At 36.2% G+C, this 19,167-nt stretch overlaps 1 protein-coding gene across 2 annotated transcripts in view; it reads left to right on the top strand.

Moving 5' to 3' along the window:
* EDIL3 (EGF like repeats and discoidin domains 3) overlaps nucleotides 1–19,167 on the top strand; it is a 703,912-nt gene that overhangs the window by 178,228 nt on the left and 506,517 nt on the right. The gene's annotated exons all lie outside the window — the stretch shown is intronic.

Raw genomic sequence — 19,167 nt, 5'->3', positions numbered from 1 at the left:
TTTCTTTAAGAGTTTATACTCCTTCAGAAGAAAAATCTGTTATTTAAAAAAATTAATTATCTTGGTTGCTCTCAGCAGGGATTTCTGCAAGAAAGTCTTAACTCCAGGGGAGAGAATTTGAAGGTTGTACTGAAGGGGCTTGAGTTTGACATATTAGTGCAAGTGAGTGCTAATTACTAACTCAGTGGATTTAGTAAAGGTTGCAAGGTGAGGAAGTGACCAGACTAATATAACGGAAATATTCCCAACAGCTTTCCCCTTCTCTATACTTAGAAGATTACTTTCTATTCTGAGCATTTTATTTTTAAATAAGCACAAATGAACAGACATACTTTCAGAGGAAGGTTTCTATCATGTTAAGAGAATTCAAAATTGTGTTATGTAAGAAAAACAGAGGAGAAATGATAGCTGTCATCAATTATTTAACCTGGGTTCATGTGAAAGAGTGCATCCATTTATTTCATGTTACTCTAGAGGAGAGAAGAAAATCCAGAATAGCAGATATTTAGTTCTGAAAAAGAACGTATTAGTAATAATACTTGATTTGTATATATGTAGATATGTAGTTGCCTCATATATAATGATTTTATTTTCTCAAAAAATCCATCTGGATCTGTAGTTTTACACATATAAGCTGTGTATAATGGAATACTGATGGAAATCAAATGAGCAATCAATGGTCCCACAGATCCCAAGTGTAATCATGTTCTAGAGCAGTGTACTAAGCAATAAAGATAAAGAAACAAAGGTGAAGACAGTCTATGTCTTCAAGGAGCTTAGAGGTAATGTGTAAACAACTAGATATAAACAAAATATATACAGAATGAATTGAAGTTAAATCACAGAGGGATGGCACTAACATTAAGGGAGAATGGGAAAGGCTTTCAACAAAATAAAATACAGATTTTAGCTGAGATTTGAAGGAAGACAGGAAAACCAAGTGGCATAGTTTAGGACTGAGAAAATTCTAAGCATGATGGATAACAAATAAAAGGGAATGTATTTATGAGTGTCTTGTGCAAGGAACAACAACAATTGTAGCTTTCTTAGGGGAAAGTAAAGTGTAAGAAAACTGAAAAGGTAGGAAGAGACCTGGTTATAGCCAGAGAGAGAATTTTATATTTAATTTTTTACGTAATAGGAAACCACCAGTTTGTTTGTTTGTTGTTGTTACTTTTAATAACAGGAGTGAGAAGGCAGTATGACTGGTGGTCTTTGACATGGTCTGACATTTTTAGGAAGATCACTTTGTTAGCAGTAAGGGATGGACCATAATAGGAAGAGAATTGAAATTGGAAAAATGAGAGTCCAACATGTTCTCCCTGAAAATACCTAGCTACTTCTATAATTACCTATGATTTTACATGATCAATCACAACCTATTGGTCCCTCAAAAAGAGTTCCTGCACTTGAATGGGATGTTAGTACTGTGTTCTATTTTCACATCATGTTCATTGACTGGAAGCCCATGATAGAAATTACCAATCATTAAGCAATGTTTGCTTAAGTTAACAACTAGAGTTGAAGCCCTCCTTGTGAAGATCTTGTTTCTTTGTTCCAATTCATTATTTTAAAGTTCAGCTTGTCCACATGTTTCTGAGTCTGTTGAGTTCTCTAAAGACTTTTCAATTAAGGAAAAATTTAGCCCAGGGAGACTAGTTTTGCAGATAGGGAAATTACACTGTCAATGCTGTTTGATTTACACAAGAATATGGCTAAATTGGCTATTTTTAAAAGAAGAGCCTAATGACTCTGAAAAGAAGGCATTTAATTTCAGTCTTTACTTTTGCTGGCAGGAAAAAAAAGAAACATCTGCAGCAATCATTAACTCAGTGCAGAACCAAGTCAAGGGCACATTAGCTTAGTTCAGCTATTCACAGGCAAGCAAAGATCAGTTCCATCTTGTTCATGGAATTGGGATCAAATTAAATTATATAGAGAAAATATTCCTTAAACAAGATAGAAGTAAATGGCTTATGCAATACAGGTCTACCATTTTTATTGGGAGGACTTTTCCTTTTAGAGCCATTGTATAAATCTTTAAGAAATTCAGACGCTAACACTGATTTATCATGTTTCAAAGGATGACAAATGTAGGACCTTTGAAGTCTTCTAATTCAAACTTCTGACTAATAAAAACTAATAAAAATAATATCTATTCTAGAATATTGGCCAATATAAAATGTAGAAATATATACAAATGCATAATAAATAGGCAAATGTTCCATTTATAAAACTGAAATTATGACAATGCTAGACTTTAAAATCTGTTGATATATTGAAGTTACTCTCAATTTGTGAAAGATTGAATAAATTAATCATTCATTAAGTGCTTCCTATCTGCAAAGTGCTGCGGATATAAATAAAAATGGAGAAAGTTTCTGCTTCCAAGGAGATCACATTTTATTTGAAGAGCTAAAAGAAACATAAGATTTTCTCTACGATGTGATGCAGTAGAATAAAGTAGCAAAACAAATGGTAACTCTTCTGTTTCATGCTATATCTACAAATCAAATAATCTGAATGCCTGATGTAGAATGATTTGATAGTGTCAAGGATTATGGAGGCAAGTCCTTTCTTTTTTGTCTTCAATACATGTGACTATGGTACATGCAGGAACAGTTGCCAGGCTGCATTTCCACAGGTGTTGCTTCCCAGGAACATAAGTAGTTGGTTGGAAATTTTGCTGATTTTTTAGCCTCCCAAATTCAGAGGCCTTTGCTATTTCCAAAAGAGTGTTTTGATCAGGGTGGTGGTGGGGTATTGACTTGACTAATTCATATTTCTTCCTGGGGCTTGGGGTGCTTTGATACCTTTTTTACTTTAGCTTGCCTGCCCTATGTTCGTAGGGATCTTGGGTGGCACCTTCCCTATGAAAGTAATTTCCACAGAGGATGAATGTAAAGGCTAGGGGGACGTGTCCAGTCCGAGGTTTTTAGTATTTATCTGTGGGTATCAGTTGGTTAAAAGTTGTTGCTATTGATGATTAAGAAGATGGACATCTTTACCACAGTGATTTCTTCAATCAACGATGACATCAGGGGTTGGACTGGACTAGGTCAGGTAGTTTGGAGGAAACTCCCCTTTCTGATGTACTACTGAGGGGAGATGGTGATCTAGTGTGGTTATGGCGATGTGTTTTGCCCAACACATGCTACCTTTTGTGTTTTCCTCAGGATGCCCTTCTGCTTCAACCAGCTGACTTTATTATTCTTATGTGTATATGGACAAATGTGAACATATAGTAGACTAAAAGTACCGTGAAAGCAAGAACCATGCTTAGCCTAACTTTGATTCTCCCAAAGTATCTAGAAAATTACTTTGTATACATTACAAATAGCTTATTACATGTATTATAATATGGATTGGCAAATTTGACCAAACAATTCATCACCAAGTGGATAGTCTTCTAAGGCAAAACTTTCCAAACTTAACTAGTCTGGTCCATGTAAATGAGATAAAATATATTGTTCAGAAGATGTTGAATTTTTATTTTTTCTTGTTGTATATTTTATATTATTAAGGTATTCCATCATTTATTGATTTGATCAACAAAGTAAATGAAGCTTGGTGTTCAACTTTATGATCAAGTGAACAAAATGAGATAAAATTAGAGGTATTCTCTTTAATTTGAATCATTGAATATCATTTTGAAACTGTTTCAGATAAATTGAATTATATGAATCAGCTCCACTGAAAAGCCATATAAAGATCACTAGAAGTTCAACAGGCACTTGAAAATAGTATTCTGGCTTTCAACAGATAAGAAAAGTCCATCTATTCTAATCTGTTATACTTCTTGTCAAGGGTAAAAAATGTAAGTTTTGGTTATTTTTTGAATTCAGCATAAAATTTTAAGCACCTACTTTGGGCAATAAGTATGGCAATCACTAGTGGAGAAAAAAAGTTTAAGAAAAAGCATAAAAAGAAAACCAGTTGCTCACTTCAATGAGCTAGTAAAGAAAATAAAGCAGGGACATAAATAACTAGAATACAAAACTGAATAATAAGGGATAAGGACTGAACCTGTGATTAACTTGATATAGGAAGCTCCCTAGATGGCACTGTAGAGACCTGGACTTAAGATGACTTGTCCTCTTAAATTCAAATGTGGTGTCAAACAATTACTAGCTCTGTGATTCTGGTCAAATCCCTTAACCCTATTTGACTCACTTTCCTCATCTGTAAAATAAGCAAAATAAGGAAATGGAAAATCACTCAAGTATCTTTGCCAAGAAAACCCCAGATAAAGTCATAAAGAGTCAGACAGGGTTGCGATGACTGAATGAAAAGGGAGATCCTTATGAAGAACTGCTCTCAAATAAATTTGGAACTTTCTCTGCAATTTATAGTCTTATACAATTATCCAGAGCATTGAGAACTTTAATAACTTTGTGAATGTCACACATCAAGTATATGTCAAAAGCAGGGTCTGAATATCAATCCTCCTAGCTTTGAAGTCAATTCACTATCTGTTATGACATGCTGCCTCTCCAAATGGAATACATAGTAATTGCAAAGTCCTATTGAATTTTTGATTGAAGAAACATTATCACTAATTGTTGAACCAGAGTATGGAAAAGGTAATTTTTAATATGGGTCATGATGTTCAAGGATGGTCTCAACTAGTGGTTTGGGTGTTCAAAATGCAGCAAATAAGGTGAATGAAGTCACAAAGATAAAAACATGTGAGATGTATTCAGGGGACATAGAATAATACAGTTTAATAGGAACATGGGACTGAATGTGATAATTGCAGGACTTGTGAAATAAGACAGAAAAAGTGAGGGCAGTTTGGAAATCTTGGACAGAGTACTTGTGTCAAAATCCAAATCTGCTGCATACTCCTTACTTAACAATTTTCTATAACAAATTTAAAGAAAGTTGTACTTTTTGATATCCAATGTCCTTTCCACCTCCCAATTCTATTGTGCTATTTTAAATACCTTAAGGGATCCATTTCCTTGTATAATAGCACATTTTTGGTTTGGCATTCTATCTTATAAGAACTTTACCTCCTGATGTGTGCTTGTGATGTTCATACCCTTATGGAATTCTGAGTAAAATAGAGTGTTTCTATTTTTCATGCTCTTGTCAGGGCAGAGGAACTAGGCAATTGATAAAATGTTAATTCATTGTATTAGGGTCTTTTTGATGATTTGGAGGTCTTCTACCATTAATTCATCCTTCACCTCTCTACCACATGATGAAATGGCCTTACTCCTTACTGAGCTAACCTCTCCACTTGTTCAGATGATAACATTCTATTCTGTCTTCACCCAAAATTGCTCTCTCCATCATTTTCACTCTCTCACTTATTTTCACTTATCTCTCTTCCTGTCTCTGGTTTATCCCCTTTTGCCTAAAAGCATGCCCTTGTCTGCTCTATCCTGAAAAACAACAACAACAACAACAACAACAACAACAATCCACTTAATCCTTTCATCCCCAGTAATAATTACTCTACACATTTTCTAGCCTTTGTGACTAAACTTCTTGAAAAGGTTATTTATAATAGATACCACTTTTTCTTCTCTCTCTCACTCTCAACCCTTATAATCTGGCTTCCTATATTATCATTCCATCAAAACTCATCTTTGAAGTTATTAACGATCTCTTAGAAGTAAATCCAAATGGACTTTTTCTCAATCCTCATGCTTTCTGATATATATTATCAGTCTTTAACACTGTGTATTACTCTCTCCTCTTTGACACTTTTTTTTTTCTTTCTAGATTTTCAGAGCACCTTCCTTTACTGGTCCTCTTCCTACTTATATGACCACTTCCCTGTATTCTTTGCTGTATCTCCTTCTAGATTGCTCTCTCTAATTATAAGTGTCCTTCAGGGATCTGCACTGAGTACTCTTCTCTTCTTCCTCTGTACTCCACTTGTTGATCCCATCAACTGCCAGGGATTAAATTTCCATTTCAATGCTTATAATTCTCAAATCTACTTATCCTTCCTCCAACTTTCTGATGACCTTCAGTCTTTCATCTTGGACTTTCTAGATGTCTCAGCCTGGATGTTCAATAGTCATCCTGGTTTTCCTTTATATTTTCTACCCTATGTAGCTAAATTCCTTGTATATGCCTTCTACATTAGATGCTACCACTTTATATCTTCTCACTCTTTTCTTAACCCCTTATAGTCTGGCAACATTACCATTGCACTCAAACTATTCAATTTGTCCAAAAAGGAGCTCATTATCATTCCCCTAACCCTTCCTCCCCACAACTTCCATATTGCTATTGAGGCCAATATTATCCTCCTACTCCCTTAGGCAGGGAGTCATCCTTAACTATTTACTATATCCCTTTACTATGTCACCTTCTGGCTTTGACACTGCAATAACTCTAGAAACACACTTACCAGAAGAGGGATCACTCAGCGAATGCACCACTGGATATACCTTCTTCTGGAAAGGTAGAGCCACAAGTGAAGACAGAATCCACGGTGTTGGCCTGGCCATCAAAACCAACTTCCTCAAATAGCTGCCAGACTTGCCTGTGGGCATCAGTGAGAGGCTCATGAAGATCCTTTTACCTCTCAGAAAAGACTGGTATGCCACAATAATCAGCACATATGCCCCAACAATGACCAGCACAGAGGAGACCATCGAGCAGTTCTACTCTGACCTAGTGTTGTCCTACACTCAGTGCCCACTAATGACAAGCTGATACTACTGGGAGACTTCAATGCCCGCGTTGGCCAGGACCATGAAAGATGGAAAGGAGTGCTCGGTAAATATGGCGTGGGCAAAATGAACAACAACAACCTACTGCTACTCAGCAAATGCTCAGAGTTTGACCTCACCATCATGAACACTGTGTTCAGAATGGCGAACAAATATTAAACAACGTGGATGCATCCACGATCAAAATAGTGGCATCTCATTGACTACATCATTGTATGCCAGCGAGACATCCAGGATGTACAGATCACCAGAGCCATGAGAGGAGCTGAATGCTGGACAGACCACTGATTGGTTAGAGTGACTCTTCAAATACGGATTGCGCCTTGCCATCCAAAACATGCCCAGACAGTTCGCACATCTTGCAACATGAGTCGTCTCAGAGATCCATTTTATCTGCAAACATTCCAGTCCTGTCTGGACAATAAACTGTCTGCCAAGGGATCACTCATTGGAAGCCCAACCGAGAAATGGAACCAGTTCAGAGATGCGGTGACGGAAACATCAAAGGCAGTCCTAGGCCCCAAACAATGCAACCACCAGGACTGGTTCAAGGAGAACAACACTGCTATTGAAGACCTATTGAACAAAAAGAACAAAGCCTTTATGGAGAGGAAAAATAACCCAAACTCTGCTCCTAAAAAGAACAGATTCAAGTCCCTCCAAGTCAAGGCGCAGTGTGAGATCAGGAAAATGCAAGACCAATGGTGGGGAAAAAAGGCAGAAGAAACCCAGTGCTTTGCTGACACGAAAAACTATAAACAATTTTTCAGTGCCCTCAAGACTCTCTATGGGCCATTAAAATCTGCCACCGCCCCCTTACTATCCTCTGACAGTGACACTCTCATAAAAGACAAAAAAGGCATCAGAAACAGGTGGAAAGAATACTTCAGCCAGTTCTTCAACCAACCCTCCTCAGTCGACAAAAGGGTCCTTGGCCAGATCCCCCAAAACCATATCATCAAGCAACTTGACGTCACTCCCTCATTAGAAGAAGTCCAAAAAGCCATTAAACAAATGAGTGCAGGCAAGGCACCCTGTAAAGACGGGATCCAACCGAGGTGTACAAGGCCCTAAAGGGAAAGACTCTTCAGGCATTCCATATAGTGCTGACCAGCATATGGGAAGAGGAAGACATGCCCTCAGAACTCATAGATGCCTCTATCGTAGTCCTGTACAAGAACAAAGGCACACAAGCAGCCTGTGACAACTACAAAGGCATCTCACTACTCTCCACTGCTGGAAAGATCCTCGCCTGTGTTATACTCAACGGACTCCTGTCATCTGTTTCAGAGCAGAACCTGCCTGAATCACAATGCTGCTTCTGACCAGATCACATGCACCATCGACATGGTCTTCATGGTGAGGCAAATGCAGGAAAAATGCCTTGAGCAGAACCTGAGTCTCTACATTGTCTTCATAGACCTAACTAAGGTGTTTGACACAGTGAACAGGGACGCATTGTGGGTGATACTCAGCAAGCTTGGTTGCCCAGCAAAATTCATCAAACTGATCCAGCTCTTTCATGTCGACATGAAAGGGGAAGTCCTATCTGGTGGAGAGACTTCCAATCACTTCAACATCTCCAATGGTGTGAAACAAGGCTGTGTCCTTGCTCTGGTACTATTCAACCTATACTTCACCTAAATATTACGACATGCTATGATGGATCTAGACCTGGGTGTCTACATCAAATATCGACTGGATGGCTCACTATTTGACCTTCGCCACCTGACTACATAAACAAAGACAACAGAGAGACTCATCCTGGAAGCTCTCTTCACAGATGACTGTGCTCTCATGGCATACCAAGAAAATCATCTTCAAATCATTGTGGACAGGTTCTCTACCACAACAAAACTGTTTGTCCTGACCATCAGCCTCAGCAAAACAGAGGTGCTCTTCCAACCTGCACCAGGGAGGCCGACTAACCAGCCGTGCATAACTATCGACAGCACGCAACTTTCTAACGTCAACATTTTCAAGTACTTGGGCAGCACCATCGCCAACAACGGGTCCCTAGACCAGGAGATTAATGCCAGGATCCAAAAGGCCAGCCAGGCACTCGTCGGCTGCACTCCAAAGTCCTCCAACACAGAGGTGTAAGCACTACGATGAAGCTCAAAGTGTATAACGCAGTGGTCCTCAGCTCGCTCCTGTACGGTTGTGAGACATGGACACTGTACCGGAAGCACATGAAAGAGCTGGAGCAATTCCACCAACGCTTCCTCCGGTCAATCATGATGATCCGATGGCAGGACCGAATCACCAACCAGGAAGTCCTCGACAGAGCCAACTCCACCAGCATCGAAGTCCTGGTCCTCAAAACCCAGCTACGATGGTCTGGACACGTCATCCGCATGGACCCACAGCGAATACCAAGACAGGTATTCTATGGTGAACTGTCAGCTGGACTCAGGAAAGAAGGTCGACCAAAGAGAAGATTCAAGGATCAGCTAAAGTCTAACTTGAAGTGGGCTGGCATTACACCAAAGCAACTAGAACTTGCTGCCTCTGTCAGAAGCAGCTGGAGAACCCACATTAACCATGCCGCCGCCACCTTTGAAGATGAGCGACGTCAACGTCTTGCCGCTGCGCGTGAACGCCAACTCCAGGCCACAACCGCACCTTCTGTAACAACTGGCGTCCCATGCCCCATGTGCCACAAACTGTGCGCCTCAGCCTTTGGACTCCAAAGCCACATGAGGGTACACCGTAGATGAAAATGCACAAAGATGATAGTCATACTCGGCCTCCGAGAGACTACTACTATAACTCTAGTGTAGGCCCTCATCTCCTTTCTTCTTGCCTGCTAATAGCCTACTGGTAGGGTTCACTTGCCCCAACTCTCCAATCCATCCTCTTCTGAGCCAGAGAAGTAATATTCCTAAAGCATATATCTGATCCCATAACTCCTCTTCTGCTATCTAATAAACTTCATTGGCTCCCAATTGCTTCTAGAATCAAATACGAGTTGCTGTTTGTCATTTGAAGTCCTTCATAAGCTATATCCTCATATTCGTCAATTCAGTGACACTGGTTTCTTTGTTGGTCCATGAGCAAGATGTTCCATATTTTCACTTCAGGTATTTTATCTGGTACATTTCCATTTTTGTAATATTCTATCTACTCACCTCTGTCATCTGACTTTCCTGGCTTCCAACTATAATCCTACCTTCCACAGCAAGGCTCTTTTAAGTCTAATGCCTTTCTTCTATTAATTATTTTTTCATATGTGAGATAGCTTATTTATAAATATCTGTTTACATGTTGACTTTGTTGAATTGTAAGCTCCTTGAGGGCAGGGACTATCTTTTGACTCTTTTTATATTCTCCAGTGCTTAATGCAGTGCCTGGAATCTCTTAGATACTTAATGCGTGTTTTTTATTGATAAATACTAATAATCATAGCATTTACAGTGAGAAAACTATATATAAATAATTGATTTCAACTTCCATATCTTGGAAAAAGTGAAAACATAGAAGAGATGGATCTTCCATGGAATTATTTGATGGATTCTCAGACTACAAATCCATTGGTCTTTGTATTCTATACTGCTGCCTTTTCTCACATTTCTGCTGGTTAAACCTATTGTGCTGGAGTACTGAAGTTCACTGTCAAAACTAATGTGATTTCAATAGCTAAAGCCATAGCTTAATCTCTGTGGTCACTCCTAAGATTGCTCAAGGTATCCTTTGAGGTGATAAACCCTTGGTCAAAATGGTTTGGGGATAAGATGAATGTAGAGGTAAACACTGAAGAAGGAGATTGTGGCTAATTAAATCTCTTTTCCCTGCAGAAGGTGTGCTATGGTTAAACTTATTGTGACTTTTAGAATCTTTGTGAAAGTATTAAACCAAGGTGCAAACCAGGGTTCTATTTATTGGGTAGAAGCAATTTAAAATATTTCATTATTCCCCAATAGTTCAAGGGATACTGAATAACAAAGCAGAAATGCATAGTTTAATGATTCATTTGAAGTTATGTAAACATATCTTCAATTCAGTTAAACAATTTCACTTTTGCAAAACAATCTTTTCCTTCCTAAAATCTCCAGAGCACAGAAGAAAATCAATAAAAAATATCAACAATCTAAGGAAACAAAATCTCCACAAATGTTTTTCAATACACAACTATGATACAATGAACTTTTTTCTGAGTTTTTTTATCTGCTAGTATATAGGAAAACTATACTTAAATTCCACAAGCTTTGTTACCAATCAGTCAATTTTTACTCATAACTTTCTATTAAAGTGAGAGAATGTAGCATGCACAGTGCATATATATATAGAAAATTACAAATAAATTCTTCTTCAGAAAATAAAATATTTATGAAGTAAATTGAACCTAATGAAATTTTCATGATCTTATGTGTGTATGTGTGTGTTTTTAAGAATTTACTTTCTTGAACATATCTACTGTTTAGTAAAAAAGAAAAAAGTCCAATTTGGAGAGACTTACCTTAATACTATGCACATATAAATCAGCAGAAACTCTTAAATTACAGAATTTAGTTTTTAAGACAGTATCTCCTATCAGATAAACACTTGCAAGAAAATATTTTCTACTAAATATACTAATCCACAATGTCTAGAAATAGAAGGAAAGGAATCAAAGCTATTTTGTTGGACTTAATGTTTTTTCATAAATTTTTGAATCATAAACAATATTGTCTAATATCTTCTATATTGAATAAATAAATTTAGTTTTTGTGATTACAAACCAAATTATTTTTAATCTTGTATTTTATGCAAATGAAATTCATGAGGAAATTCCAAAAACTATCAAGGAGACATATATAATTTCTCTAAGGTTTAAGCCATTAAATTGCAAAAAAGAAACCTAATTTTATATTCATCATAATAGCCCTACTATGTTTCTTAATAACTACTAGTGAATCAATGCCTTACATTCAACACTCTCTTAGAAAAACAATAAACCATCCTTCCAATTTCACCTGCACTCAAAGTACATCTGTTCCCCCCTTCAAGAAAAATAGTATCTACAAACATCAACACTTCTAAAGTAGATCAATTAGATGGTGATTTTTTTCATTACAACATAATTCAACATAGAATTCTCAACAAAAATAGGAAACATAGGGCATTTAAAATTCATTTAGGTTTTCTAAATTTCCATATAGATAGTTTTCAAAGAAAAGATCATTTTTATAAACATATTACCATAATGGAAAATATCTTACAAAGAAGTTTAAGGTATAAATATTCTTTCCTACATTTTTGTCATACATCCCTTTGGCAATGTAGTAAAAACTATGAATCCCTTATCAGAATAATGAAAATTCATAAAATAGGATTATAAAGGAAATACATTCTTTTGACATAGTAAACATTGTTTTTCAAAAATATATAAATATGTAATTTATGGATCAAGGTTAAGAATCTTTACTTCTAAGGTGAATGATATTTCTTTTAAAAGTTAAATCAACTACAGTAACACTATTTTAACTTCTATTGTGCAAAAGTCTAAAAATAAGTGATTTCAGTTTTATTTCCTTCAGATTCTTCATTGGTTCATTTAATTCAGTGGCAAGCTTATTCAGCTTCTCAGCTAGATATTATAAAATCATATGCTAGACTCAAAAGCAATTGCTTCTCATTATATATCACTCAAAAGAGGGAGAAGGATAAAATCTTGGATTTGAGTAAGAATTAAATGACCTCAACCACTCTGAAGTATTTTACTATATAATGCTAAAGTTTTTCTTTTCAATGACTGACTTCTAGTGGTTTTCATCCATTTTATAGCAACAGCAACTCAAAAAAAGACATCCAAAGTAATGTGAATGTTCGTATAATTATAAGTTCAGATTCTGTTGGGAAAGATATTTTTTCTACTAGTACCTTGAAAAATCATTGCTTAGTAAATGATTACTCATGTTTCAGAGGTTTGAAAAAAAATCAGTGTCTCTGCTTCTGTGAATTTATTCTAGGTCAGTGACTTTCTCCTGCAAAAGGATCAAATATATTTTTTCAAGAAAGAGATAATAAAGGTGTCATGAAAGAAGATAGTTTCAAAAGCATTTTAATGCTTTCTTAATATTCTGCATTGATTTAGATAATTGATTTTCAGATCACTACTCACACTATAGAGCTATTACAGATCCATTCACGCATGTTCATTACTCTTAATCACCCTATGAGTTCTGTGTCCACATTGACTTTTCCCCCTCTGATACACTCTCCTATTTTTAAATACTTGGGTTCTTACAATGCTGCTCTTCAGATGGACCATATTGGAAGTGTTCTTTTTGTTCCTGACTCCCAAATCTTGGTATTGATCAATGGAGAATACTGAGGCTTATCACACATACACACACACATACACATGCACATGTGAACACATATACACACCTATTCATGTGCCAGTTGACTGTTAGAATAGGGACATCTACTTTTGAGAAGCAATGTTTCTTAATTCCTTATGGGTTGATTTCCCAGCTACATTTTTTCTAGCAATTATAGACATTAATTCAAGGACATCTGACCATACTTTTCCAGACCAAGGGACAATCATTAGCTCATAGAAGCTCAAAATAGAGCTCCAAAGCTCAGTGGGTAAACTAATCTCCCCTCAGAAAGTAGGTAAATTATTACTTAATATCTCAATGACCTTTTTCTCTCTTTGATCTTCACAACCCACAGCCATCCTAAATGTTTAACCTCATAGGTTAAATTATATTCTCCTAGTATGTAAGAATCTATGTAGTATATTCTTCCAATAAAATAGAAACTATAGAATTTAGATATTACTAATATTCTGACATTATATATAATAATAACTTTCATTTCTTTTTAATTGCACAAAACATGATAAAATTTTTAGATGTTCATCCTTATCTTTGCAAGTATTTATATGTGTATGTGTGTACAAGAGTATGATATATCCTATTATAAGTTAAAAAAGACAGTAAAATTTCCTAAGTGTTTATGTGTGTAAGTATGTACATAATCATATACAAACTCTCTCTCTATATATATATTTTTTTTTCTAGAGAGAGAGAGAGAGAGAGAGAGAGAGAGAGAGAGGAAAAGTACAATCATCTCATATTTTAGTCATTTAATCATTTATCATAGGATATATACACATGCATGTCTCCATATATATGTGTATGTTTGATCACAGAAGGAGAAAAGAAACAAAACTAGCATTCAATAATTCTTGAATTGAGTCAGAGAAGCTATAAAACCTATCCTGAAATTAAAAAAAAAAACATTTCTTTCCTCAATACATGGTGTAGAGAGAAAAAAGTCTCATTATTTTGAAGGCATCATTGCTCATGCTATAAGAAAAGAATGAAAAGAGACCTCTCAAATTATTTTAGCATGTGAGTGTCTTCCTACACAAAGGAGATCACTCAAAATCCCAGACTATGAGGTAACTTGGGAATTCTGCCTGTCTTTTTAGAGTTGTAGCACAGCTTTAGGAGCAAACAACATAATTTGTTTTAAAAAAGAGCAAAAAAAATGATACCAAGAGTTTTCAAATGCATTATTGACCTCCTAGAACAAATTGGGGCCAGAAGTAAATTTGTAATCTGATCCCCCTGGAATGACCCAGAGAAACTCACAATTGCCTTGATCACTACTTCAAAGAGTGATCCATTAGGTCAGTCATCGGCATATTGCCTTACCCTCCAAAGTGCTACTCCTTGTCAAACAAAGGTGAATGAATACTCTACCTTCTCCTCACTGAGATGAATATTTTAATCCTATGGGGATGGATAAGATAGTAGTAGAGAGGTATCTGTAAAAACCCCTATGCATACATGTGTAAAACATGTACAGATGTATACAGATATACATGCATATGTACCCATTTACATGCATGTATATATGTATACCCATGCACACATAGATTTGTTAAAAGAACATTCACTTTTTTCTATATATATATATGTATATGCATATACCCTCACATTTTTATCCTGGTTTCAAAACCATATCATTGCTTAATTTCTTATTTAGTTCATTAAAGCAGAGAGTCATATTTCTATTTTACAAGGTAAATTTAGCTTAAGGTATTTTTTAAGAACTACCTATTCAGAAAATTACATTCATAGAAATTAGCTATAAATTTCATGATTTGATAATTTTAGAAAAGAAATAAAAAGAGGGGGAAGTAACAGGGAAGAAAAAAGACATTCTTTTGCTTCACTGACTTGATCCAACCTGTTTTGGCATTGCTGATTTTGGGAAGCTTGCATAAGAGTCAGAAAACTCTTAAAGGGATGGTTTCTAAAGCCTGCACTCATATCCCCAGCTAGCATTATAAAGTCTTTTACACACATAAAGTGGAGCACAATATCTGACTTAACAGAGACAGTAAAGATCTTTAAAGTAGTAAGTTTGACAGCAACAAGAGACCTAAATCACAATTTGGTTCAGTAAAATATCTCTCAAGGCCTCCCCAGCATTTGCAACAGCTCATGCTGTTTTTCCTCTGCCTCTAATGCCCACCTGAATTTCTTCCACAGTTGACAAAATCAAACTTTCCTGTTTCATACTAACCTTTCTCATCTCTGAATTAGGCTTGCACTATTGCAGTTAGAGGTAATTCAGCACCTGTTTGTCTTATTTCACTTGTGTAGGTAGAGTTTTTCTATGTACATTGAGTCTCTGAGAGCACTGCCCCAGGCCTACATTCAATCAATAATCATTTATGTAAAGTGTACAATATATGAAACTACTTGACAAGCACTGAAGGAAATAAAGAAATTTTAAAAAAAACCAACATTTATCCTCAATGAGTTTATTGTCTAAAAGTGGAAATAAAACATAAAAATATTAATTTTTATATTAATTAATTAATATATTCAGAAATGTTCCCCCAATTTTTGTTCGCCCCAATGCCTAGCCCAGACATCTGTCCTTGGAAGCCCCCAGAAGCAGTTTGAAATGAGAGGGATGCTTCTTCCTGGAGCAGGGGATCCAGTCCAGTATCTAGCCTGAGTGAGAGAATACCACCTTCTAGGATTTCTCCAAACTTCTAGTGTCAGGGTTCTGCTTCCATCCTAGATTCTCCTGGAGGAACCAGTATGCCAGGATTTCTTTCATACTACTAAATCCTGCTTGAGTTCCAGCAACCGTAGAACTCATCAGTCATCCTTTCTCCATCAGTTCCTTCCCCTTTGAGGTTTCATATATATTAATTCTGAAACCTATCAATTTCAGTCTATTGGAGCTGAAAAATAGAGAACAGAACTAGCCTGACTTGAAAGAGACGATGAACTTGATATGAGTGTTTGAGAAATCTGCTGTCTTCCTGGGACAGTACAAGAGAATCTCCCAAGAAGAATTATCAAACTGAATGGTTGCCACCTACTTTGTGGATTTGTGGGAGCTAAAAATCAATTTAGCAAACATTAAGTCCTATACTGTACTAGGTATTTTGCTAAATACAAAAATAAAAAGGAAGCACTGCTTGCCCTCAAGACAATTGCTTTCCACTGTCATTAGGATATAAAGCTAGGGAGGAGAATTACATGAACTCATAGATGAAAACAATGTATAAAGTAGCACAAAGTAATTTTAAGAGAAAGGCATGTTTGCAACAAGGACCAATTGTAATTTAGAGAATTTAAGATTAAACATGCGATGCCCCTCCTGATAGGGACTCAGTGTGAAGACTGACAGATTATTTTTTGACATGGGCAATGTGGGAGATTGTTTTACTTGATTATGCATGTTTGTAATTGGGTTTTGTTCCCCTCACTTTCTCAATTTGTAGTAGGGGAAGATGGAATGGAAAGAATTTGGAATAAGCAATTTAATGAAATTTACATTTTTTAAATTGGAAAATCTTAGAGCAGTTTGCCCCTATGTGAGATTTTGAAGTAAGCTGGAGATGTTATTAGACAGAAATAAATAAACTAGTCAGAGCTAAGATGGCAGGGTGGAGGAAGAAATATAGCTGAATTCTCCCAACAATCTCTTCCAAACAATGTTAACATAATGCATGTAATTACATTCTGGAGTTTCAGAGCTAACAAAAAGCCAGAATGCGATATTTTTTGTATTCCAAGAGAACTTAAGAAGTCAGAATGAGATGTCTATGACACCAGTGATGGGGCTGGCCTGAGTATATACATTAGCAACAAGAGCTGTGCCAACATCATTGTTGGACTCTGGAGGGTTCTGCAATAGCAGAGGTAGCTTCTTCAGGGGCTCTTATGCTATAGGCTGAGAAGGAATGAGACAACTGGTCAAAAAGACATTGTAAGAGACCACTCTGATAGCACTGAACACAGTATCAGATGCTATTTGGTAACTATTTCAGATATATAGTTCTAGGTAACAATTTCAGGGTGGAGAGGAAAGCCTGTGGTCACAGGGGAGCATGGGCTCTGTTTAAAGTGGGAAGGGAAGAGCAGTAGTATTTGTGACTATAAAGGTTCAGGGACCCTTCTTGGGTAAGGACCAAAGAACAGACCAAGATAGCAATGACCACACCTCTCCTCATAGAACATCATCTTGGAAGCACCAAAAACTTACAAACTCCTAAAACTATCTGTGTAAAAAGTCAATGTAAAGCCTGAATTTTTGGACAGGTCCCTGACTTCCCACCCTATCCCCCACATAGGTAGAGAATAATTTAACATGAAGCTCAAAGTCAAGAAATAGACTGGAAAAATAGCAAATATCAACAACAAAATGTTAATGATAACAGGAAAGATAAAAACACAAACTAAAAATAAGATAGCAATGTGAAAAGAGCTACAAAAACCTCATAAAAATATTAGGACACAAGGTCAAAAAGAATTCTTGTAAGATCTAAAGAGAGCAAAAATATACTTCAAAAAAACAGAGAAGAGTGGTGGAGGGAAAACTGGGAAAAGAAATAAGAGAAATATTAGAAAATTATTGAAAGAGAGTAATTTGGTAAAAGGGACACAACAAATGAAAGAAAGTAACCTGGGCTAAGAGTTTGGCAACCTGAGTAGTATACTAATCACTGCTATTGATTCAGATCTAGGAATTAAAAATATAAAGACAGAATTGGAAAGAGAAGAGCTGTTTAAGCAAAGAGTATCTGAGATGAGGTTTTATATTTCTGGACCATTTTTTAAAAAAGGAAAACAGTATTGTTAGGATTCAGATTACCTCAAGACACTGATTTTGGGGAGAGAATGTAAGTATTTTGGTTAGGCTAGCATCATAACTGATAAAGTGGCTCTCTAACAGCTAGGGATAACCTAACTTGGCTCAGGCAGCAAAGTAAATAGATTTCAGGAGCTCATTTTTCAGCCCCTTCCTTGATCATCCCAAGACATCTTTAAATACTGATAGCTAATTAAGAGATGTTTCATCAACTTATCCACCTTTCCCTATCCCCATATATGAACAAGTCATGTACATTAGAAAAGGACCCTTGTCTTCTTCATTAAATAATCAAATTGTGTCAAAAAAGAAAGATATTCCTTGGGATTCCAAAGGACAAAGAAAAGGCAAAAAGCTACAGACTTGATGGTATCTGTGACCCAAATCTGAGCCACAGATATACATAGTAATTTTCCCTAATAAATAGGAACTAATATAGTATATGCAAAGTAAATTCTCACACTGTGATAAGCTTTTGGTCAGGAATGGAGTGTGGCTCAAAAGAGGTAGTAAATATAAATTTGCCAGGAATCTTGCATATAGAGTTTCGAATTGAAAAGGGAGAAGTGGGAACTAAATTGGATACATCTGCAAAATTGGTTACCAGAGAAAGTAGTGCTAGAATACAGGTAGAGACCCCCAGAATCAAGAGAAGAAAATATTCAGGAAAGGATTTTGAAACAAAATTTAGAAACTCAGATGTTTATACAATGATAGCAGATGAACTAAAAGAGTGGTGACATTCTCAAAGAAAATCAGGGGCCCCTAATCCACAAATAGGGATACCTTATAGGGTCCATATTGACAATTTTAATGATATAATATTTTACATAATTAAAATTAAAAAACTTGAAATACAAAGTAGATTAGGAGAAATGAATAAAAGATATGTAGTAAAAACTGAATATTTACTGAGTTAGATATTATTTCTTAATTGGGGAAGATGGCATTAAGGAAAAGCTTCAGAGAAATAATCAGCAATATAGGTGAAGGCATAGATGGGGTCAAAATATGATGGTATACTTATGAAATGATGACTAGTTTATAGGACTATAGCCATGTCTATCTCAGACTGTAGTAGAAAACAAAAAGAGGTCAAATAGTGGTTTGGATTATGTTGGAATATTGCCTAAAACCAAAGGATTTAGTTCATCTAGAAGTAAAAAGAAAAAAAATTAATATATCCTATCATAGAAGAATTCCTCTCAGTTTGCTATTATTAGTTTGCTTGCCAGAAGGGCACAAATATTTTGCCTCTATTTGGCATATTTAGGGAGCATCAGGGTCCTGAAAGAAGTGGTTTGTTATGGTCTGACACACAGAAGCACTGGTGGGTAGGGTGGAGAACTTACAA

Source organism: Monodelphis domestica, chromosome 3, assembly GCF_027887165.1.
Source record: "Monodelphis domestica isolate mMonDom1 chromosome 3, mMonDom1.pri, whole genome shotgun sequence".
Classification (NCBI taxonomy): domain Eukaryota; kingdom Metazoa; phylum Chordata; class Mammalia; order Didelphimorphia; family Didelphidae; genus Monodelphis; species Monodelphis domestica.
Note: the sequence above shows the minus strand (reverse complement) of the source record. Positions and strands in the feature narration are given on the sequence as shown.